The sequence below is a fragment of the Giraffa tippelskirchi genome, chromosome 1 (assembly GCF_054371585.1).
Source record: "Giraffa tippelskirchi isolate mGirTip1 chromosome 1, T2T-mGirTip1v1.2.pri, whole genome shotgun sequence".
Lineage (NCBI taxonomy): Eukaryota > Metazoa > Chordata > Mammalia > Artiodactyla > Giraffidae > Giraffa > Giraffa tippelskirchi.
In genome coordinates this window covers 134,587,717-134,612,879 of record NC_137275.1, presented here as the reverse complement: position 1 = coordinate 134,612,879, position 25,163 = coordinate 134,587,717, and the positions used below count along the sequence as shown (strand labels likewise).

Genomic DNA, 25,163 nt, shown 5'->3' with positions numbered 1-25,163 from the left:
TGAAAATATGAGTGAAGTAATAAACTTCAAATTTAGGAAGGGGATGGGGATACAATAACAGATCTTAAGTCATTTCCATTCCTTGAAATTCACAAATTCACAAAATTGATGAAAAAGAAATAGACATTCTGAATAGACTGATTACATTTAAAGAAATCAAATTTCTAATTTAAAATCTTCCAGATATATATACTTCATCTCACATGATTTCACTGGAGAATTCACACATAAAACATTTACAGAAGAGTAACTATAAATTTTATAAAATCTTTTCTAGAAAATAAGTTAGTAGGAAACTCTTCCCAGCTCATTTGATAAAACTATTATCCTAATTCTGTAATCAGACAAAGATAGTTCAAAAAATTATAACAGAGTAATATCTCTCAGCAACATAGATGCAAAAATTCTCAAGACAGTATTACCAAATCAAATCCAGTAATGTATGAAAATATATATACATACTGTGAATAACTTGGGTTTTTCCAGGTATGCAAGGCTCATTCAATATTTGAAAATTGATCAATGTAATCAACCATACTAATAGGCTATAGAAGGAAAATCATATGATCATAATTAACTGACATAAATAAGTCATTTGACAAAACTGACACTCATGTATTATAAAAATCACCAGAAACAATAAAGGAGAATTTCTCATATTTAATTGGATTATCTACAGTGAACAATCGTATTTAGTGGTGAAATGCTGAATATTTTCTAAGCTTGAATCATTCTAGGGAATCTACTCTCGACAATACATTCATCATAATATTGGAAGTTCCATTTTTTGAATAAGGCAAGTTAAAAAAAAAAAAGACCTATATATTACAAAGTAAAAAAAAAAAAAAAACTACACATGCAGGTGATATGATTTTCTCATTAGAAAATCCCAAGATATACAAAGGAAATAATCTTAAGAGTAATAAGTAAGTTTGGCAAGTTTGCAGGACAATATATCAAAATGCAGAAATTAGTTGCATTTCCAGAGATTAATAACAGTCTGATAGAAACCAAAATTATATTTGTAGAATCATCTAGAGTTCCTCGGACTTAAATTACATGGTTATAAATTTATGAAAACATGTATGGCATCTCTACCATGAATACTGCAAAATGTTAATTAAAGAAATCAAAGAAGCTCTAAATCAGTGGAGAGAAACACTTTCTTCATGGATTAGAAGATTTAGCAGAGTAACGATCTTAATTATTTCTAAGCTGATCTATTTGTTTAATGCAATGTCTACCAGAATCTTCAGCAGTAAGTGAACTGAAAACTTCTAGATGTTCAAGCTGGATTTACAAAAGGCAGAAGAACCAGGGATCAAATTGCCAACATCTGTTGGATCTTAGAAAACTCAGGAAACTTCCAGGAAAATATCTACTTCTGTTTTATTGACTTCGCCAAAGCCTTTGACTGTGTGGATCATAACAAACTGTGGTACGTTCTTCAAGAAATGGGAATACCAGACAACCTGAACTGTCTCCTTAGAAATCTGTATGCAGATCAAGAAGCAATAGTTAGAACCGGACATGGAACAACAGACTGGTTCCAAAGTGGGAAAGGAGTACATCAAGGCTGTATATTGTCACCCTGATTATTTAACTTATATGCAGAGTACATCATGCAAAATGCCAGACTGGATGAATCACAAGCTGGAATCAAGTTGCTGGGAGAAATGTCAATAACCTCAGATACGCAGATGACACAACCCTTATGTCATAAAGCAAAGAGGAACTAAAGAGCCTCTTGAAAGTGAAAGAGGAGAGTGAAAAAGCTGGCTTAACTAAGATCATGGCATCTGGTCCCATCACTTCATGGCAAATAGATGGGGAAACAATGGAAACAGTGACAGATTTTTTATTTTCTTAGGCTCCAAAATCACTGCAGATGGTGACTGCAGCCATGAAATTAAAAGATGCTTGTTCTTGGAAGAAAAGCTATGACAAGCTTAGACAACATATTAAAAAGCAGCAATATTACTTTGCCAACAAAGGTCCATCTAGTCAAAGCTATGGTTTTTCTAATAGTCATTTATGGATGTGAAATTTGGATGATAATGAAGGCTGAGTGCTGAAGGATTGATGCTGTTGAACTGTGGTGTTGGAGAACACTTTGAGATTCTCTTGGACTGCAAGGTATCAAACCAGTCTGTCCTAAATATTCATTGGAAGGACTGATGCTGAAACTGAAGCTACAGTAATTTGGCAACCTGATTCGAAGAACTGACTCATTGGAAAAGACCCTGATGCTGGGAAAGATTGAAGACAGGAGGAGAAGAGGATGACAGAGGATGAGATGGTCGGATGGCATCACTGACTCAATGGACATGAGTTTGAGCAGTCTCCAGTTGTTGGTGATGGAAAGGCAGCCTGGCTTGCTGCAGTCATGGGGTCACAAAGTGTTGTACACAACAGAGTATCTGAACTGAACTGATCTATTTGTTTAATGCAATGTCTACTAGAATGTTAGTATTAATAACATATTTTTAGATACAGACAAGCTTATTCTGAAACTTGTGTGGAAGGTATAGGCCCTAGAATTATTAAAATAATTTTTAAAAAAGAAAATATAATGAGAGAAATTTTCCTACCCAAAGTCAAGGCCTACTAACAGAGCTATGGGCTTCCCAGGTGGTGCTAGTGGTAAAGATCCTGCCTGCAGCAGACATAGGAGGTGTGGGTTCAATTTCTAGGTTGGTCAGATCCCATAGAAGAGGGCCTGGCAATCCATTCGTTTTTTTGCCTGGAGAATTCCATGGACAGAGGAGCCTGGTGAGCTACAGTCCATGAATCATAGAGTTGGACATGACTGAAGCGACTTAGCACGCACACACACACAGTTGTAGCTACCAAGACAATGGTACTGCTGGGGGAAAGACAAAAAGACCAACGGGAAAAGCAGAGAATCCAACAGTTGACCAACATATATTTGTCCAACTGATATTTTGTATAAAGCAATTCAGCAAAGGAAGGAGCACCTTTCCAACAAATAATGTTGAAGCAATTATGTGCCTAAAATAGTCTCAACTTAAATTTTATGCCTGTATACATTTTAAAAAACAATTTAACTAAAATGTAGAACTATAAAATGTTTAGATAAAAATTGGAGAAAAATCTTGGGACCTAAGGCTAGGTGAAAAATTCTTAGAATTGAAATTAAAAGCACAATCTATAAAAGGAAAAGTTGACAAATTTAAGCATATCAAAATGAAACAAAGAATCAACAACTTCTGCTGTGTTAAAGACCCTGTAAAAAGACATAGGAATTGCATCTAGAATATGTAAGACTCTCAAAACTTGGTAAAAAACAACACTAAAACAAAACAAAACAAAAAGATGAAAAAATCGGTAAAATACATGAACAAACATTTTCAATGAGGAGACTACATAGATGGAAAATAAGCCCATAAACATCTTCAGTGTCATTTTCCATAAAGGAAATTCAAATTAAAACCAAAATGAGTATCAATGTCTCCTATTAAAATAACTAAAGTTGAAAAAAAAATTGTGGTAACAGTGTATGCTGATAAAGATGTGGCGAAAACACATTATTTATACAGTGCCTCAAGTAATGTAAAAAAATGGTACAGCCACTCTAACACAGGTTTCAGTTTCTTAAAAAAATCAGAACATGCACTTCCCATGTGATCTAGCAATTGCACTTTTGGGCATTTATTTATAATAAATGCATCTTATATTCACTCAACATTTGTCAACAAATTTTTATAGCACCTCCATTTGTATGAGCTGCAGACTGGAATGTTTAATAGATGATGGTTTAAAAATGTGGTACATCCATGAAGCCCAAGAATACGGGAATGGGTAGCCTATCCCTTTTCCAGTGGATCTTCCCAACCTAGGAATCAAACTGGTCTCTTGCACTGCAGGCCGATTCTTTACCAATTGAGTTATGAGAGAAACCCCTTCAAATACTACTCATCATGCAAGAGACTGTTGATACTCATAACACCTTGTATAGATACACTCTGAAAATTAACTTGAGTATTAAAAGCCAGTCTTTAAAAGGTTACATGCTATTTGATTCAGCTTATATAGCATTCTTAAAATGACAAAATGATAGCAATAAGAGGGTTGGAGGTGGTGGTAGAGACAGGCATCTGTGGATATAAGAGAGCAACGTGTGTGATCCTTGTGAAGAAACTGTTCTGCATTTTGACCTACATGCTGGATACATAAATGTATATGTAATAAAATAGCATGGCACTAAACACAAATCAATCTTAAGGGAGTTAAGCCCTGAATATTCACTGGAAGGACTGATGCTGAAGCTCCAGTATTGTGGTCATTTGATGCAAACAGATGACTCATTGGAAAAGTCCTTGATGCTGGGAAGGATTGAGGGCAGAAACAGAAGAGGGTGTCAGAGGATGAGATGGCTGGATGGCATCACCGATGCAATCAACATGACCTTGGGAAAATTCCAGGAGATGGTGAGGGGCAGGGAGGCCTGGCAAGCCGCAGTCCACAGAATCGCAAATAGTCAAACAGGAATGGATGAATGAATAACAACAGCAACAAACACAAATACACACAATTAGCACATGCAAACTGAAATCAAAATTGCCACGAGAAATGGCAACAACTTCACATATGCAGATGACACCACTCTAATGACAGAGAGCAAAGAGGAACTAAAGAGACTCTTGATGAGGGTGAAAGAAGAGAGTGAAAAAGCCGGCTTGAAACTCAACATTCAAAAAACTAAGATCATGTCATCTGGTCCCATGACTTCATTGCAAATAGAAGGGGAAAAAGTGGAAGGAGTGACAGACTTTATTTTCTTGGGTTCCATAATCACTGCAACAGTGACTGCAGTCACAAAATTGAAAGATACTTGCTCCTCAGAAAGAAAGCTATGACAAAACTAGACAACGTTTTAAAAATCAGAGACATCACTTTGCTGACAAAGTCCATATAGTCAAATCTGTGGTTTTTCCAGAAGTCATGTATGGATGTGAAAGTTGGACTATAAAGAAGGCTGAGTGCCAAAGAATTGACACCTTCGAACTGTAGTGCTGGAAAGACACTTCAGAATTCCTTGAAGAGCTAGGAGATCAAATCATCAGTCTAACAGAAATGAATCCTGAATATTCATTGGAACGACTGATGCTGAAGCTGAAGTTCTAACACTCTGGCCACCTGATGGGAAGAGTTGACTCATTGGAAAAGACCCTGAGGCTGGGAAAGATTGAAGGCAAAAGAAGAAGGGGGTGACACAGGATGAGATGGTTAGATAGCATCACTGACTCAATGAATATGAATTTGAGCAAACTCCAGGAGACGGTGGAGGACAGAAGAGTCTGAGATTCTGCAGTCCATGTGGCTGTGAAGACTGGAGATGACTTAGGGACTGAACAACAACAAACACATGCAAAACTGGTGGAATTGGGTAACGTCAAAGGATTTGATGCCAATATCCTTATTGTGATTCATAGAATAGGCCTTCTCTGTGTTACTTCTTATAACTCATGTGATTCTACAACTATCCCCCAAAAAAGAGCTAAAAAAATTAGTAGAAAAAAAATAGTGAAGTAGTCCACTCATCTAGGGATAATGTCAGTGTTTGGGGATAGTAAGAAAATATAAAAAGGAAAATCAGCCCTCTTTTCCTTAGTATTATGAAATCTATTTCTTAAGATATATACATATAACTCCTTAAATGCATGGAAACACGTATAAATAGTTTCCATTTATATTAAATACCATTGTGGACTTGAATGTTAAAAGCACTGTTTTGGAAATATCTTTTTTTTTTTTTTAACAGAAATGAGTGTTTCTTTAATAAATCAAACTTACTTGCAGAAACTAACTGGTTCACAATTGGGAAAGGAATACGTCAAGGCAATTGTCACCCTGCTTACTTAACTGATATGCAGAGAACATGTGAAATGCCAGGCTGGATGAATCACAAGCTGGAATCAATATTGCTGGGAGAAATATCGATAACCTCATGCGGAGATAATACCACCCTTATGGTAGAAAGTAAAGAGGAAATAAAAAGTATCATAATGAGGGAGAAAGAGGAGAGTGATAAGGCTGGCTTAAAACTCAACATTCAACAAACTAACATCATGGCATGCAGTCCCATCACTTCATGGCAAATAGATAGGGAAACAATGGAAACAGTGACAGGCTTTAGTTGCTTGGGCTCCAAAATCACTGCAGATGGTGACTGCAGCCATGAAATTAAAAGACGCTTGCTCTTTGGAAGGAAAGCTATACCAAACCTAGACAGCATATTAAAAAGCAGATGTTACTTTGCCAACAAAGATCCATCTAGTCAAAGCTATGGTTTCTCTAATAGTCATTTATGGATGTCAAATTTGGATGACAATGAAGGCTGAGTGCTGAAGGATTGATGCTATTGAACTGTGGTGTTGGAGAACCCTTTCAGAGTCTCTTGGACTGCAAGGATATCAAACCAGTCAGTCCTAAAGGAAATCAGTCCTAAATATTCATTGGAAGGACTGATGCTGAAACTGAAGCTCCAGTAATTTGACAACCTGATTCGAAGAACTGACTCATCAGAAAAGACCCTGATGCTGGGAAAGACTAAAGACAGGAGGAGAAGAGGACAACAGAGGACGAGATAGTTGGATGGCTTCACCAACTCAATGGACGTAACTTTGAGCAAACTCCAGGAAATAGTGAAGGATAGGGAAGCCTGGTGTGCTGCATTACATTGGGTGGCAGAGTTGGACACGACTGAGAAACTTAACAACAACAATTTGCAGGAAATTCTATAGGTGTTCCGTATGAATTATAATATTCCAAAATAAGATACTTTTATTATTGTCTAGCATCATGATTCCTTACCTGATGCAAAATTTCATACCTGATGGTAAAGTAGGAAGTCAAGTGATATCTGGAGTAACAGGCAAATTTGGCCTTGGAGTACAAAATGAGGCATGGCAAAACCTAACAGATTGCTGAGAGAACATACTGGTCATAGCAAACACCCTCTTCCAACAACACTAGAGAAGACTCTTCACATGGCCATTGACAGATGGTCAATACTGAAATCAGATTGATTATATTTGTTGCAGCCAGAGACAGAAGAGCTCTACACAGTCAGCAAAAATAAGACAAAGAACGGATTGTGGCTTAGATCATGAACTCCTTATTAAAAAATTCAGACTTAAATTGAAGAAAGTAGGGAAAACCACTGGAGCATTCAGGTATGACCTAAATCAAATCCCTTACAATTATACAGTGGAAGTGACTGTAGGAATTAGATCTGATAGAGTGCCTGAAGAACTAGGGATGGAGGTTTGTGACATGGTGATCAAGGAGGCAGTGATCAAGACCATCCTCAAGAAAGAGAAATGCAAAAAGGCAAAATGGTTGTTTGAGGATGCCTTACAAATAGCTGAGAAAAGAAAGGAAGCTAAAGGCAAAGAGGAAAGGAAAGATATACCCATCGGAATGCAGAGTTCCAAAGAATAGCAAGAAGAGATAAGAAAGCCTTCCTCTGTGATCAATGCAAAGAAATAGAGGAAAACAATAGAATGGGAAAGACTAGAGATCTCTTCAAGAAAATTAGAGATACCACAGGAAAATTTCATGCAATGATGGGCACAATAAAAGACAGAAATTGTATGGGTCTAACGGAAGCAGAAGATATTAAGAAGAGGTGGCATGAATTCACAGAATAACTACACAAAAGAGATTTTCATGACCTAGATAACCACGATGGTATGGTCACTTATCTAGAGCCAGACATCCTGGAATGAGGTCAAGTGGGCCTCAGGAAGCATCACTACGAACAAAGCTAGTGGAGATGAAAGAATTCCAGTTGAGCTATTTCAAATTCTAAAGGATAATGCTGTCAAAGTGCTGCACTCAAATCTGTAAAACTCAGCAAATCTGAATACACCAGAAAATCTGGAAATGCCAGCAAATCTGGAAAACTCAGCAGTGGCCACAGGACTGGAAAAGGTCAGTTTTCATTCCTATCCAAAAGAAAGGCAATGCCAAAGCATGTTCAAACTACTAAACAATTGCACTCATCTCACACGCTAGCAAAGTAATGCTCAACATTTTCCATGCCAGGCTTCAACCGTATGTGAACCATGAACTTCCAGATGTTCAAGCTGGATTTAGAAAAGGCAGAGGAACCAGAGATCAAATTGCCAACATTCGTTGCATCAGAGAAAAAGCAAGAGAGTTCCAGAGAAACATTTGCTTTATTGATTACACCAAAGCCTTTGACTGTGTGGATCACAACAAACTGTGGTACGTTCTTCAAGAGATGGGAATACCAGACCACCTTACTTGCCTCCCGAGAAATCTGTATGCAGGCCAAGAATCAACAGTTAAAACAGGACATGGAACAACAGACTGGTTCTCAATCGGGAAAGGAGTACATCATGCTGTATATTGTCACCCTGCTTATTTAACTTATATGCAGAGTACATCATGTGAAATCCTGGGCTGGATGAAGCACAAGATGGAATCAACATTGCCAGGAGAAATATCAATAATCTGAGATATGCAGATGACACCAATCTTACAGCAGAAAGTGAAGAACTAGAGAGCCTCTTGATGAAAGTGAAGAGGAGAGTGAAAAAGCTGGCTTAAAACTCAATATTCAGAAACTAAGATCATGGCATCCAGTCTCATCACTTCATGGCAAATAGATGGGGAAACAATGGAAACAGTGAGAGACTTTATTTTTTTGGTCTCTAAAATCACTGAAGATAGTGACTGCAGCCATGAAATTAAAAGACACTCGCCCCTTGGAAGAAAAGCTATGACCAACCTAGACAGCATATTAAAAAGCAGAGACATTACTTTATCAACAAAGGTCCATCTAGTCAAAGCTGTGGTTTTTCCAGTAGTCATGTATGGATGTGAGAGTTGGACAATAAAGAAAGCTGAGCACCGAAGAATTGGTTCTTTTGAATTGTAGTGATGGAGAAAACTCCTGCAAGTCCTTTGGACTGCAAGGAGATCCAACCAGTAAACCCTAAAGGAAACCAGTCTTGTATATTCATTGGAAGGACTGATGCTGAAACTGAAACTCCAATACTTTGGCCACCTGATGCGAACAACGGACTCATTGGAAAAGTCTCTAATGTTGGAAGAGACTGAAGGCAGGAGGAGAAGGGCATGACAGAGGATGAGATATTTGGATGGCATCACTGACTCCATCTACATGGGTTTGAGCAAGTTCCAAGAGTTGGTGGTGGACAGGGATGCCTGGCATGCTTCAGTCCATGGGGTCACAAATAGTTGGACACAACTGAGCAACTGAACTGAACTGAACTGAACCTGAAAGACTTGAAATTTAAAGTTCCACTTAAAATCTTACAATTTTCCATTTTACACTTGCATGAAATAGCTTCTTTTTAAGACATTCTATTGAAGCCATCAACAGATTTATTGAAATCCCTATCAAGATTCCAGTGGCATTTTTTCAAGAAGTAGAAAAAAAATCCTTCAATTTGTTAAAAACTACAACTGACCCTGGTTAGACAAAGCAATTATTAAGACTATTGAATATAGCTTGAGGTGTCATAATTCCTGAAACTTAAACTATATTACAAGACTATTTTAATCAAAAAAAGTGTGGTACTGATATAAAAACAGACACACAGACAATGGAACATAGTTGAACGCTCTGAAATAAATTCCTATATATGTGGTCAACTAAAATTTGACAGCTGAGCCAAGGAATACTTATTGGAGAAAAGACAGTCTCTTTAATAATTGACGCTGGAAAGATAAAATATCCACATGTGAAAGAATGACTCTAGACCCTATCTTTCACCACTTACAAAAGTTACCTTGAAATGAATTAAAGACTGAAATATTAGACCTGAAACTATACAACTTCTAGAAGGAAATATAGAGAAAACATTTCTTGACATGGGTCTTGGTAGTAATTTTTTATATGTGACACCCATAGAAAAAGCAACAAAATTAAAATAAACAAATGAGACTACATCAAACTAAAAAGTGTCTGGGAAATGAAACAATCAACAAAATGAAAGGTAGCCTACTGAGTAGGCAAAAATATTTGCAAACCACGTATCTGATAAGGAGTTAATATCCAAATACATAAAGAACTCATACACCTGAAGAGCAATTAAACAAATTATCAAGTTTAAAAATAAGCAAAGAACCTCAATATACATTTTTCCAAAAACACATTCAAATGGCCAATAGTAGATGAAAAGATGCCTAACATCACCAATCATCATAGGAATGCAAGTGAAAACTACAATGAGGGAGCTTCCCTGGTGGCTCAGTGGTAAAGAATCTGCCTGCCAATGTAGAGAAATACAGATTCTATCTCTGATCTGGGAAGAGCCCCACATGCTGCAGGGAACTAAGCCCATGTGCCACAACTATTGAGCCTGTGCTCTAGAGCCTGGGAGTCATAAATACTGAAGCCAAATGCCACAACTACCTAAGCCAGCTCACCCTAGAGCCTGTACTCTGCAACAAAAGAAGCCACCATAATGACAAGCCTGCGCACTGCAACTGGAGAATAGCCCCTGGTCACCACAACTAGAGAAAAGCCCACTCAGCATGAAGACCCAACACAGCCAAAAATAAATAAAACTATTAAAATAGAAACCACAGCGAGATATCACCTCATGCCTATTAGAATGGCTATTGTCAAGAAGTCAAAAATAACAAATGCTGGTAAGGATACGGAGAAAAAGGAATCTTTATTTACTGTTGGTGTGAATGTTAACTCTTATAGCCACATAGAAAACAGTAGAGAAGTTCTTCAAAAAATTAAAAACACAATTATCATATGATATAGTAATTCTATTTCTGAGTATTTTGCCAAAGAAAATTTTAAAAAAATTGAGAAGATATATGTACCTTATTTTCTTATAGCATTATTTACAATATTCAAGACAGGGAAACTACATAAGTTTCCATCATGAGATGGACAGATAAAGAAATTGTAGTAATATTCAGTTGACCATGTAACAACAAATGTCTAAAAATGTTTGGTCCACCTATACTAAGATTTTTTTCAATAGTATTCAGTAGGACTACTAGAGTAGTATATGATCCAAGTTTGACTGAATCCACAAATGCAGAGTACAGATATGAGAAACCAAACACAGGAAGGGCTGACTATATGTTATACATCAATTTTCAACTGTGCGTTTTCAACTCTGTGAAGCGTCGATGTCTCTAACCTCTGAGATGTTTGTCAGTTATATATACATTGGAATACTCTTCAGCTATTGAAAAGAAGGACAGCCTGTCTTTTGTGACAACATAGATTGATCTTGAGATCATTATATAAATGAGATAAGTCAGATAGACAAAAACAAATAGCGCATAATCTTAATTTTATATATGGAATCTAAAGAAATATAACTCATAGAAAAAGAGAACAGACCTGTGGTTTCCAGAGATAAGGGGTAGGGAGGGGGGAATTGGGTGAAGTTGGTCAAAAAGTACAAATTATAGAATAACTATAAGTACTGGGGATGTAATATACAACATGATGACTGTGGTTAACACTGCTATATGATATGTTTGAAAGTTGGTAAGAAAATAAGTCCTAAAAGCTCTCATCACAGAAAAAAAATTTTTTTTCTAACTATATGAGGTGATGGATGTTCCCTAAACTTGTAGTAATCATTTTATAGTATATGTAAGTCAGGCCATTATGCTCTATACCTTAAACTTATAACAGTGTTGGATGTCAATTATATTTCAATACAACTGAAAAAAAAAAACAAACTATTCAGAGTATGAGGTACTTACCCATCATTAGGTGCCCATATTGTTCACTCATCTTCTTTCCTTTTTATACTGATGAATGCAAAATATCATATTATGGTGTGTCACGTTGGTAATCATAAAAACTTGGTTGTCTAACCAAATGTCTGTTTTATCTTGAATACGTCTAAGGCCATGACTGCAAAATTTCTTTGCTCTGTGTTTCTACTTTCTACTCAAGTTAGAAACTCTGAAGTATAGTTATTATTACAATACTTCATCATGCTAATTTTTATTCCAAAGCATGTAAAATTGAGAAATAGTTTTCTCTTGTCCACCCACTTCAGGCAGTAAGAACTCCGGAAGTTTCTTTAGTAGACAAGGTATGAGGCTATACTTCATTGTGTAGCTTATGATAGTCAGTATAGCTTCTTTTAGGGTAACTTATTAGTTTGTTTAGTTGATAAGCACTCTAAATCCTACAACCATAATTAAAAGAGATCTGAATTCAACTACTTTGTGTGAAAGAGAAGCTCAATCTCATCTATGTCCTCTTCTAATTATTTTCAATCCATCAATTTAATTTCAAATCAATATATATTTCTTGTGTTTTCTACATGTCAGGCACTAGTAAAAAGTGAAAGTGTTAGTCACTCAGTTGTGTCTGACTCTTTGTGATCCCACTGACTGTAGCCTGCCAGGCTCCTCTGTCCATGGAATTCTCCAAGTGAGAATACTGGAGTGGGTTGTCATTCCCTTCTCCAGTGGACCTTCCTGGCTCAGGGATGGAACCTGGGTCTCCCACATTGCAGTCAGATTCTTTACCATCTGAGCCACCAGGAAAGCCCAGTCAGGCACTATACTAGACACAGAAACAAATAGAAAAATCTGCTTCCTAATTTCTAAAATATTTAGAAACTACCCAGGAAAAAAACATATTGCACAAGTATTTAAAATGAAGTATGGTAAACGTTATAAGAGAAAGAAACCTCTTTCTTATATGTTGATTACCCTTCAGTCTTATGACAATCCTGGATCCTAAATTAATAGCTTGTACATAATACTAAATATATTGAATCAGTATGGTAGATAAATTGAAGACAACCCTGTAAGAATTTACATGATATCTTGTGAAATTCTGCTTGAAAAAAAAAAACATAGAAAAAAGAAAAACCATGATAACCCTTAAAATTTTACCTTAATAATATATCTCTTTTTTGATACTTCTTTTTCTCATTTTTGCTGAAAATGGAATTCAAGGCCACATAGAGAGAGAGAGTCAATTTCTTCTAAAAGGTTAATCATCTCTCTTTCAATCTTCAATAAAAGAAGAACTTATACTCTTTTTCTTCATTGTATTCTTTAGAATGACTTCCTAGATGTTTGGTGGGAGGAACTCCAGGCTCCATTTTTTATTGCATATTCATATGTTAATTTCTAAGAATATATATATTTTTTATTCTTGGTATTAGTAAGGCAAGTACTGGTGATACAAAGGTCATAATGAGGTAGGAATTTGCTTATATTTATATATTATTTAATCCTATTGTATTTATTAGCTATATTGTCTAATCTTCATAACAACCCCAAGTTTTGATATTCTGTATGTTTCTCATGATAAAACTAAAGCTATATTACTTAAGTTAAAATATAATCTATAAAATAATAATATGAAATAAAATATTAGAGTAAGTTAATAAGAAAAATTTTCTAGCATAAGAAGTCACTTTTTTTTTTTTTTAAACAAATGACAGGCCTGGGATTAAAAACAAAGTTCTGTTTGATGTTGAAATCTTCCTGGTATACTAAATGCATTGGCAGCTCTCTGGTCACCTGAAATAAAGATGTATGCTTTGAAATCTAAAGGTTCTAAAATATAGCTAATCATTTGTTGTGCAAAAGCTTTTAATTTTAATTAGGTCCCATTTGTTTATTTTTGCTTTTATTTCCAATATTCTGGGAGGTGGGTCATGGAGGATCCTGCTGTGATTTATGTCGGAGAGTGTTTTGCCTATGTTTTCCTCTAAGAGTTTTATAGTTTCTGGTCTTATGTTTAGATCTTTAATCCATTTTGAGTTTATTTTTGTGTACGGTGTTAGGAAGTGTTCTAGTTTCATTCTTTTACAAGTGGTTGACCAGTTTTCCCAGCACCACTTGTTAAAGAGATTGTCTTTTCTCCATTGTATATTCTTGCCTCCTTTGTCGAAGATAAGGTGTCCATATGTGCGTGGGTTTATCTCTGGGCTTTCTATTTTGTTCCATTGATCTATATTTCTATCTTTGTGCCAGTACCATCTGCTGGGCATATACACCGAGGAAACCAGAATTGAAAGAGACGCGTGTACCCCAATGTTCATTGCAGCACTGTTTACAATAGCCAGGACATGGAAGCAACCTAGATGTCCATCAGCAGACGAATGGATAAGGAAGCTGTGGTACATATACACAATGGAATATTACTCAGCCATTAAAAAAAATACATTTGAATCGGTTCTACTGAGATGGATGAAACTGGAGCCCATTATACAGAGCAAAGTAAGCCAGAAAGAAAAACACCAATACAGTATACTAATGCATATATATGGAATTTGAAAGATGGTAACGATAACCCTATATGCGAGACAGAATAAGAGACACAGATGCATAGAACAATTTTATGGACTCTGAGGGAGAAGGTGAGGGTGGGACGTTCTGGGAGAATAGCATTGAAACATGTATATTATCATATGTGAAATGGAACACCATTCCATGTTCGATGCATGAGACAAGGGCTCAGGGCCGGGGCAATTGGATGACCCGGAGGGATGGGATGGGGAGGGAGGTGGGTGGGGGGTCCAGTAAGGGGAACACATGTAAACACATGGCTGATTCATGTCAATGTATGGCAAAAACTATTACAATATTGTAAAGTAATTAGCCTCCAACTAAAATAAATAAATTTATAAAAAAAATAAAAAATAAATAAATAAATAAAATATAGCTAATCAGTCTTTTCTGGTGAAGTCCTATAATCATTTGGAACCCTGTGTTTGCTTGGATCCAAATGCTTGCTGTAATTTTGTATTATTTCTTTATGTTCTTCCTTAATACAAGTTAAGCAAAAGAGCGCCCTGTGGGGCAGAGTGACTTGTCCAAGGACAGAATCCATTTGAATCTGATCTAACACATACAAAATAATTTAGTAAGAAAAGTGTAATATGGGAGGAATATTTTTTCTTTTTTGTTTTTGAAGATGAAGTGATTTTTGGAAATTCTATTAATCTTGCCATCTTCCAAGGCAGGGTTTGAGAGCAGTATACATTTTGGAGGTCATTGATCCTTTGCAATTAGATCAGGTATATACAGATATAATTTACTAATTCATTTTTTTTTTTAGTGTGAAAAACTGATTTTAACACAGTTAAATGTTAACATACTTAATTGTTACATCTTCAGATCACTCAGACCTGAATGTCTACAAATCAGGAAAATAGCCTGATGACATAGTCTAAAATTTCTACCTAACTTTCTTTATGAAACAATTATATTCCAACAACTTCAGAGCTCTGTAACATCTTTGTTTTGTCTCTGTCAGATAAAAGTCCTAGCATATCATCCTGAAAATTTAGATACCATGTCACAGTTCATAAGAGTCATTCACTTAACAAATGCTTATTGATCACTTTATATATAATGTGCTGGGGAAGGGTCTGAAGAGGCATTTATGCCTCTTGTTTCAATACTTCATTAGTTCAGTCTTCCTGCTTTACACAGTTTAATGCCTACACTATAGCACCTTTGACATGATAAAGGTACAATTTAATAAATGAAATCTAGATGAATGTACATTTCTTCCTGAGAAAGAGTTAAAACCTGAGTGAATCATGGAATTCAGGGCAATGCCTTTTTAATGGTTCTCCTTAAACACTAGAAGTCTTCCCAGGGGGCATTAATGATAAAGAATCCGCCTGTCAATGCCGGGAGATGTAAGCAATGTGGATTCGATCTCTTGGTTGGGAAGATCCCCTAGAGTAGGAAATGGCACCCCACTCTAGTATTCTTGCCTGGAAAATTCCATGGGCAGAGGAGCCTGGTGGGTTACCATCCATGGGGCCACAAAGATTCGGACACAACTGAGTGACTGAGCACACATTTTAAACACTAGAAGGGTTATCTGTGATCTTAGAACAGTCTAAATCCCCTAAGGCTTCCTGATCCCTTCTGTCTGTGGGTAACTGCCTTCAGTAGTCTTCAGAAAACAAGATAGACATTTCACATTGACAATTTCAGAATGCCTAAGCATTCAGAGGGATAGCTTCATGTGAATTTTGAAAGTTGAAGTGTATCTTACCAGGTGGCCATTGCTCCAGAAGGAATTAGAAGAGGTCTTTTGCAGAAGCAGGAACCGATGAATTAGATTCATCTGAAATCACTTTGGCTGTAAAAGATGCTCCTCTAATAATCAGGATGTTAGCTCTAGTGTCCTGGAGACAATCCAGTTCTGTAATTATTTCTGCCTACTTCCTTTCCTCTCTGAAATTTCAATGGAATTATTTTTCTTTGTTGTTTCTGGAAAGAAAATGAAAAAACTAATAAGCCCATGTCTAATTAAAGCAACACTACTACAATTTAATAGCATTCACTGAACTTTTAAGAATAAGGTTAAATTCTTTATAAAAGATTTAATTATGTGCTTCAAATAAGATATTTACTCATGTAACGGTAATTACAAACAGACATAGTCCAATAAATATGAGATACACGTGGAAATTTGAAATTTTCTATTTACAGTGTCATTTTGAGAAAAAAATAAGCAAACGCAATTTTAACTTCATTTTCTTCAGATAACAATGCTTTATTCTGAATAGTATTAGTATGTTTAACTAGCAAGTCATGACTCTGAGTTCTCTGGGTTATTTAGATTTACCCATGTCTTTAATAATCTCCTTGATGCTAGTGACAAAGTTACAATAGTCTATAGGTGAATTAACACATTTTAAGAAATGTAACATCGTCAATTCATTTTGTGCTTCAATATGTAAAGAACTGCAAAGTTTCAAAGACTGCTTTGATATTGCTCTGGCCTATTCTGAGGAACTAAAAAGTTTTTAAAATACTTGCATTTACTAAAGGTCAGCAGAACAAAAAAGAAAAGAAAAATTGCTCAGAATCTTTTTTTTTTTTACATTTTGAGTTATCATCAATTTACAAGGTGTAAACTCATTGTTGTTTACCAATTAAATTTATCATCATATATATTATATACTAAATATTTTTATTAATGCCTTATGTGACATCAATGAAAACATAACAAGAATTATATCACAAATCACAATATTTTGTAAAAACAAAGCTTTTCACCACATTACAAATCTTCTAGAGATGAAACATAATCTTCTAGAGATGAAAGTGTCATTGTTCTGCCACTATCTTATTCTTACTGAGATTTCTACTCAGACAAGTTATTTCTTGATACCACATTTCTCAATGTCTCAACCATGTGACAAGTGCATTCTAGAAACCATAACTTGTAGAATAATTTGGGAAGCATTGTCAAAGGACTGTCTGAAGATCATTTGAAGGGGTTGAGGAGGAAAGGCCATAGCTATAGGAGAGACAACGCTTGTCAATGATTGGGTTAATGATTAAAGATGCTTGCTTGGAGGTTGAGGTTGAGGTGAATGTCATTAACCTTCTTCTGCCAATGTTAGTAGTATAGTACAGTATATAGTATAGAGTGGAAGCATTCTTTTTACAATGTATTTTTTCATAGGATGCTTGAAATATTCTCTAAAAATATAAATGATCTTCTATGAAGATTAATAAACACAAAATGAATTCTAGAGTTAAGACACTGGCCAATGAGAATGAGGTATTCATCTCCAGCACAACTATCAGTGCTTTCTCTGGTTAATTTTTTGGTTGCATCCTAGGTTGGAAATTTTGCTCCTAAAGCTGAACACTCAATGGCATTATCTTGATCTTGAAACAGGAATTGCAGGTATTTCAGGGATAACTGCTATCCTCATTCACCTTGATAACATCCATTCTTCCACTTGCTCAGGCATTCCTGAATTATTTCTGAGCTCAAATTTCTGTGTCTTTAATATGTCTGTTTGTTAATATGCTGACTGATTCTACACATCCATTGCTTTCAAATATCTAACAAATAATACAGAATTTAATATGGGGGCCCTAATATGTAACTTTATGTATAAAGCTGTCTTTTTTTTTTTTTTTAGTTATAGGAATTAGGAGCCTTACTAAAATGATTTGGCCTGATTCACAAAGCTGGAGAGACTCTATCAAAGAACACTGAGCAAATGTGTCAGAATTTTAAGGTAAAATGAGCTTCATTAAGATGATGTGGAAGATGAAGAAATATGCAGCTTATGGCAGAAGATCAAAGCACATTAGATTTTTATTATATATTAACAGTAGAGATATAAATATATTTAGCTTGCTCCTTGGAAGAAAAGCTATGACAAACCTAGACAGCATACTAAAAAGCAGAGACATTACTTTTCCAACAAAGGTCCATCTAGTCAAAGCTATGGTTTTTCCAGTGGTCATGTATGGATGTGAGAGTTGGACCATAAAGAATGCTGAGTGCTGAAGAATTGATGCTTTTGAACTGTGGTGTTGGAGAAGACTCTTGAGGGTCCCTTGGACTGCAAAAAGATCCAACCAGTCCATCCTAAAGGAAATCATTCCTGAATATTCATTGGAAGGACTGATGCTGAAGCTGAAGCTCCGATACTTTGGCCACCTGACAGGAAGGGTGGGTGGACTCATTGGAAAAGACCCTGATGCTGGGAAAGATAAAAGACAGGAGAAGAAGGGAATGACAGAGGATGAGATGTTTGGATGGTATCACCGACTCAATGGACATGAGTTTGAACAAGCTCTGGGGGATAGTGAAGGACAAGGAAGCCTGGTATGCTATAATTCATAGGGCTGCAAAGAGTCAGATATGATCAAGCTTTGAACAACAATATTTACTGGTATAAAGTAAAATACACCAGTACTAATGGCTTGCTCATTTATTTCTTCAGAAATATAGATTAATTTATCTATTAATTTGTTTACAGTTAGCAGGCTAGTAGAGTGAGTTTCAGTCTACTAAAAGGATTCCCCAGGAAACAGCCTCTCAGTAGATCTGAGGGAATTGCTCCCAGGAATCTAACTGATTTTACTAAGTGAAGTTTGGAGACACAGATGAATATAATAGAAAACAGACAGATCAGGGCCCACCTGCTCTGAATATTAACTTTGCTTACTATAAATGGTGGTGTTGTTTTAGTCACTAATTCACATCCAACTTTTGGGAACCCATGGACTGTAGCCCACCAGGCTCCTCTGTCCATCCAATTTCCAAGGCAAGGATACCAGAGTGGGTTGCCATTTCCTCTTCCAGGGAATCTTCCCAAATCAGGAATTGAAACCACGTCTTCTGCATTGCAAGCTGATTCTTTACCACTGAGCCGCCAGGGAGGATGCCTATTGCATATAATAGGCATCTATATGTTTTAATATTCTGCAAACCTCTTGACTTCCCCAAGGCTCAAGACACATTTGAACTATATCATTTTTCCTAGTTCTGATATATTCTAACACTCTATAAGGGAAAAGCTTTATTTATTTAAAATGCGTACACATTTTAGGACTTCTCGGTGGTACAATAGCTAGGAACCCACATGCAGCAATGAAGACCTGGTGCAACCAAAAATAAAATAAATATATTAATTAATAAAAAAATGCACACACATTTTAGACACCAGGAGCCAAATCAGTGTATTTATTGTGTCAGCTTAACAGCTATAACTGATTTGAAATATGTTCCCTAAGTTTACATTTTATTTTTTACTTAACATGTACCTGGGGTACTAGATGAACATTATGCATAGTTAATCTTTACTAAGTAATTAATCTAAAAAATTAATCACACACTTACACTTAAATTTTCAAGGAAATGAAAAGAGCCTAGAATAGCCAAAATGTTTTCAAAAAGATAAAGTTGGAGGACTAAAGCTAGCTGATATCAATACTTACTATAATGGTGCAATAATGAATGCAGTGCAGAACTGGCATACAGACCAATAAACAGAATCAGTTGAACAAAACTGAATAAAGAATAAAGATTCCAGAAGTATTCTTGCATCTATATGGCAGCTGATATTTTTTTATTTTTTAGTGTATGTGATTATTTTTTTTTTTTTTTTTAATTTTAGTTGGGGGCTAATTACTTTACAATATTGTAGTAGTTTTTGCCATACATTGACATGAATCAGCCATGGGTTTACATGTGTTCCCCATCCTCAACCCACCTCCCACCTCCCTCCCCATCCCATTCCCCTGGGTCATCCCATTGCCCCAGCCCTGAGCATTTGTCTCATGCATCGAACATGCTGATATTTTACAAAAAAAAAAAAAAAAAAGGTTGAAAAGTACTTCAGTAGCTCTAACACTTGACAACCATATGGAAAACAAATTAAACAAACCCTTTTGATTCAGATTTCTCACCATGCACAAAAATTTACTCAAAGTGAATCATGGATCACTTTTAAAACCTTTAACTAGAAAACTTCCATTAAAATGCACAGAGGGAAGCCCACAAAAGAACAAATTGACAAATTGAACTTCATTAAAATTAAAAGCATCTGTTCTTTGAAAGGAACTACAAAAAAATTTTAAAAAAAGAAAACAAGCTATAGACTGGTAGAAAACTCACAAATCATATTTCTGATAAAGGACTTATACCCAGAACTCTCAAAATAACTCAATTTAAAATAAATAGCAAAACATTTCAACAAGTCCTTTACCAAAGAAGACATCGAGTCAGTAAGCATTTGAAAAGATACTCAATATCAATAATCATTAGAAGATGAAAGTTGCAATCACAATGATATTCCATCTCATATATATTAGGATGGCAAAAATCAAAGAGACTGATTATTCTAAATGTTGGCAAGGATAAGGTAGAACTAAAATTCTCATACACTGATGGCAGGGATGTAAAATATATAGTCACTTAGGGAAGGATTTGGCCATTTCTTTGAAAGTCAACATATACTTTCTGCATGATTGAGACATTCTATGCCTAGGATTTACTCAAGATAAATAGAAATATATGTATATATTAATACTTGCACGTAAATAATCATAATAGCTTTCATTATAATAGCTGGATATTAGGTGCAATTCAAGTAAACCAATGAGTGAACTGGTAAACAAACTGGTACATCTACAAAATTTAATATGATTGAATAATAACAATGAAGAAACTATTAGAACATATCTATAGCAACATGGATAAATTTAAAACTAAATATTGTAGAGTAGATTAAGAGTACAATTTATGATTCTATTTATATAAGATACTAGAATTAGAAAATGTGAATGAATCTATAGAAAGTTTGTAGAAAGCTCATCCGTGATTTCTCTGGGGATGGGGGAAAGGAATTGTTCAGAAAGGGGAAGGAGAAAGAGAACATGTGGACATTTTTAAGAATTATAAATATGACTATAGAATTTTTGATAATGGTTTCTTGAGCATATACACATGTCAAAATCTATAAAATATACTTTAAATGTGTAACTATATCTCAAAACTATTGTTTAAAAATGATATATGAGAAAGATTATTCAGACCTAATCACTGAATGTACATTCCTGGCAATATTATTAGTAAGAAATATACACTGGTGAAAAACTAGAGGAAAAAAAAACAGTTTTGTATAAAAACTAACACATACATATACATGTGGGCTTCTTGCATAGCTTAGTCACTAAAGCATCTGCCTGCAATGTGGGAGACCTGGGTTCGATTCCTGGATCGGGAAGATATCCTGGAGAAGGAACTGGCAAATCACTCCAGTATTCTTGCCTGGAGAATCCCATGGACAGAGGAGCCTGGCAAGCTACTACTGTCCCTGAGGTCTCAAGAGTCAGACATGACTTAGTGCTATTTTTCTTTTTTTTTCCTTTGTTTCATACATATACATATAAGGAAGTTAGTAATGCAAAATAATTGAAAAAAATTTAAATCAAGCTTTAAAGGACAATGTAAATGTAGGGCAAAATGGAGACCAAATGGCCAAGACAGAACCAGAAATAAACATATTTTTAATTAGCACTATACTTTACTATAAATTTAAAAGAAGCAGTTTCATTAACCTCTTATTTGTTTTATTGTAATTTGGTTGGTGAATATTTTAACTACAGACCACACAAGGTCAAGTAATATTGCTTATGGTCTCTAGAGTTCCGGCAGTTTTCACTGCACATTGGAAAACCAATATGTTAAAGCTTTGCAGTGTGTGTAGTGTTTAAGGGAAAGAAAACATCTGGGGTGTCATAAAATGAGAGACATAACTACAAAAAATTAATCAGCTGCTGTTTTTCATTATTGTAAGACTGAACGACTTTCAAAAGAGCAAGGGATCTGTGTTTATTTGGACATTAACAGTAAAATGGTTTATATATATTACAGAATTACTCTGACCTAACAATTTGCTTTATTGAAAAAATGTATTATACTATGAAAAACAATACTGGAGAAGAAAGTAAGAATATCCAGGGGCCAGTCTATCAACCCGCATTTCCTTTTGCCAGGAAATATGTTATTCTAATTGTGGCAACTAAGTGGTAAACATGAAAATATTTTGCAGGTTATTTTATTATATTGTGTTATGCTATGTTATATAATAGAATTCTCTCACCTAGAATATTCTTTTTAAAGCTTTTGTTTCTGGGCTTTTATCCCTTAGCCTTCTTTGGCCATTTAAATCCTCTTCTTCCAGACTCAGCATAAGCATGATCTCTTCTAAAAATAGTCTCAAATCTCCAGGGTGGTTTTAGTATTCCTTCTCTGTGTTAAACATGTTATCTCACATTTATCACTTCTATAGAATTTAGTCCACTACATTACCTGTTATCTCTTCTGTCTCCTCCACTGGGACAACCTACACCAGTAACCACGCAACTTTCACTTATAGTCATGTACATGCATAGAAGCTACTAAATACCAGAGCTTCCCAGGTGGTGCTAGTGGTGAAAAAACCCACTTGCCAATGCAGGTGACATAAGAGACACAGGTTCAATCCCTGGTTTGGGAAGATCCTTTGGAGATGGGCATGGCAGCCCACTGCAGTATTCTTGCCTGGAGAATCCCATTGACAGAGGAGCCTGGTGGTCTACAGTCCATAGAGTTACAAAGAGTAAGACATGGCTGAAGTGACTTAGCACAGCACTTAATACCCAACAAATATTTGATTCAAAGGAAAGGATGCAATGCTTTTGTTTCAAACTCTTATTAAAAAAGTATGCTGAAAACCTAAAATTTGAAGAAATGTATAGCTACCCAAATAACCAGGGAAGTCAACCAGTTATTTACATCAAAGAATTATGGAAATTAAAGAGCTCTTTTGTTCAAATCAACAACATATTTAATATAGCCAGAGGAATCAGCAAGCAGAAATAGAAGGGCTAATGAAATAATGCATATTGATAAAACAAGACAGCCCTGGACCATGCCTGGAAGCCATTAGCTAGAGTTTACAGTATAGTGTCTGAAATGGGAACTCACTGGCTGATCCTCTTCTTTCCATACAAAAACACCTCTACGGTGGTTTGCTTACAGGGTGAGTATACCTAGTGTCAGCTAAAACAAAAATGCACAATATGAGAGTTGCCAGTTAAGTTTTATTTGGGGCAATCTGAGGATTGCAGCCCAGGAGACAGCACCCCAGATAGATCTGAAAAGCTGTTCCGAAGAGGTAGGGGGGAAAGACAGTATATATGTAATTTTGGAGAAGGTGGAGTACGTGCAATCAAGCACATATTTTTTTGTAGAAAGTTTCTGTTGGTCTCATGAAGCTTCTGCTAGTCATGAGAAACAGTCATCACCATGAAGTATTTTAGTGCTTTTCTAGATGTGAAGAGATAAAAGAACTGGGCTCATAAAATCAGCTCCTGAGAGTATCTAATTATCTAAAGACCTGTCCTGCCAGTTTCCTGGAGCACAGAGTGCCTCATTTTGCTCTCCATCCTGAATTTCAGGGGTGTACTGGAGGTCACAGCTGCAGTGGCACATGATTTAATCCTTGTAGAGTTAGACAAAAGCAACCATGGCAAAGGTCAATTTAGCAATGACCATGGATGGTCATTAGCAATACCATCCCTCAAGTCAAAATGAAGAATTTGTGCCTGGAGTCCCCTCGAAAGTAGGATAGGGTTACAAAGAAAAATAAGAGTATTTTGGGTCACTTGAGTCTGTTCCAAGTGCTCACAGAAAGCTCACAGACTGAAAAACATCTCAGCCACTTATCACAGCCAAGGTTTTTCCATTTGCAACTACATTTCCTGCTAGACAAAGAATGATACATTAGTTTCCAATACTGATAATTTATTATGACTAATTATTACTGATCACTATTATTTACATGAATGGACAAAAAATTATCGCTAGATATGTGAGGACAGTGAAGAGAGGGTAAACAGGAAACAAGTCAAACAAACAAAGAAACACAAAATGTCTAGTTTATATCATCAGAATTCAAGAAAAGTTCACATTCATAAAACAAAAATAGGCTTCTCTGAATAAAAGAACATTTGTTGTTCCTTTCCATCTGTGTTATCTTTGATAGATCTTGCAACTTTTTCTCTGCTTATAACAGTGCCTGGCAATGTATGTACTAAGTTTTTTCTGCCCATCTGCTCTTTTATTGCAATGCAGCTTAAAGCATTAAGAAATACCATGCTAACTTCTTCAATCTATTAAAAGTGGTAAGATTTAAGCATTTATTATTCAACAAAGGAATCCATTCATTAAATATTTATTAAGCACGAATGTGTGTCAAACACTTTTGCAGTTTCTAAGAATGCATCAGTGGGAGAAAAAAAAAAAGATTACTTATTTTCCTCATGGAACTTACATTTTACTGAGATAAAACTGAAATTATTAGATGTGATGGGTTCAAAGAGGAAAAATAAGGGAGGTAATAGAAAGAGAGAAGATGTGTAGTTTGATTGTGTTCCTGAGGAAGAGTTTTGGACTGAAATCATATTTAGTGTTGACTTCAGAACAAAGAGCTTGTGAACCATGAGCAGAAGTAACAGAAAGTGTAAATCCTGTGACAAAAGTCATGTTCTTGTCATGTTCAAATGCTAAGTTGAAGTAGTAGTGGGGAGTGAAGTAAGAGCTAAATCAGACAGGCCACTAAAGAACGGTTGTATAAGGCCTCCTATCTGCTGACTTTGAGAATCTATTATGATAGGACAAGGGTGGAGGCAAGGAGAATAGTCATAAAGTCACTGAAATAACCCTTTGATCTCTGGCCCTCAGATTCTTGATATATTGTGAAAGGAAAGCTAACAGAATTGGATGTGAAGTGTGAAAAAAAGTGAGCAAGATTTAATGCTATTTTCCTGTCATTCTCCAAGGTACGTAGTTACACATTTCACAA

At 35.7% G+C, this 25,163-nt stretch overlaps 1 pseudogene across 1 annotated transcript in view; it reads right to left on the bottom strand.

The window, feature by feature from the left end:
- Positions 1-25,163, bottom strand: part of LOC145509217 (protein CFDP2 pseudogene) — an 837,797-nt pseudogene that overhangs the window by 34,435 nt on the left and 778,199 nt on the right. The window contains exon 9 of the transcript XR_014055918.1: positions 16,049-16,266. The product of XR_014055918.1 is annotated as a protein CFDP2 pseudogene, transcript variant X1 (transcript). The remainder of the gene's footprint in view (positions 1-16,048; positions 16,267-25,163) is intronic.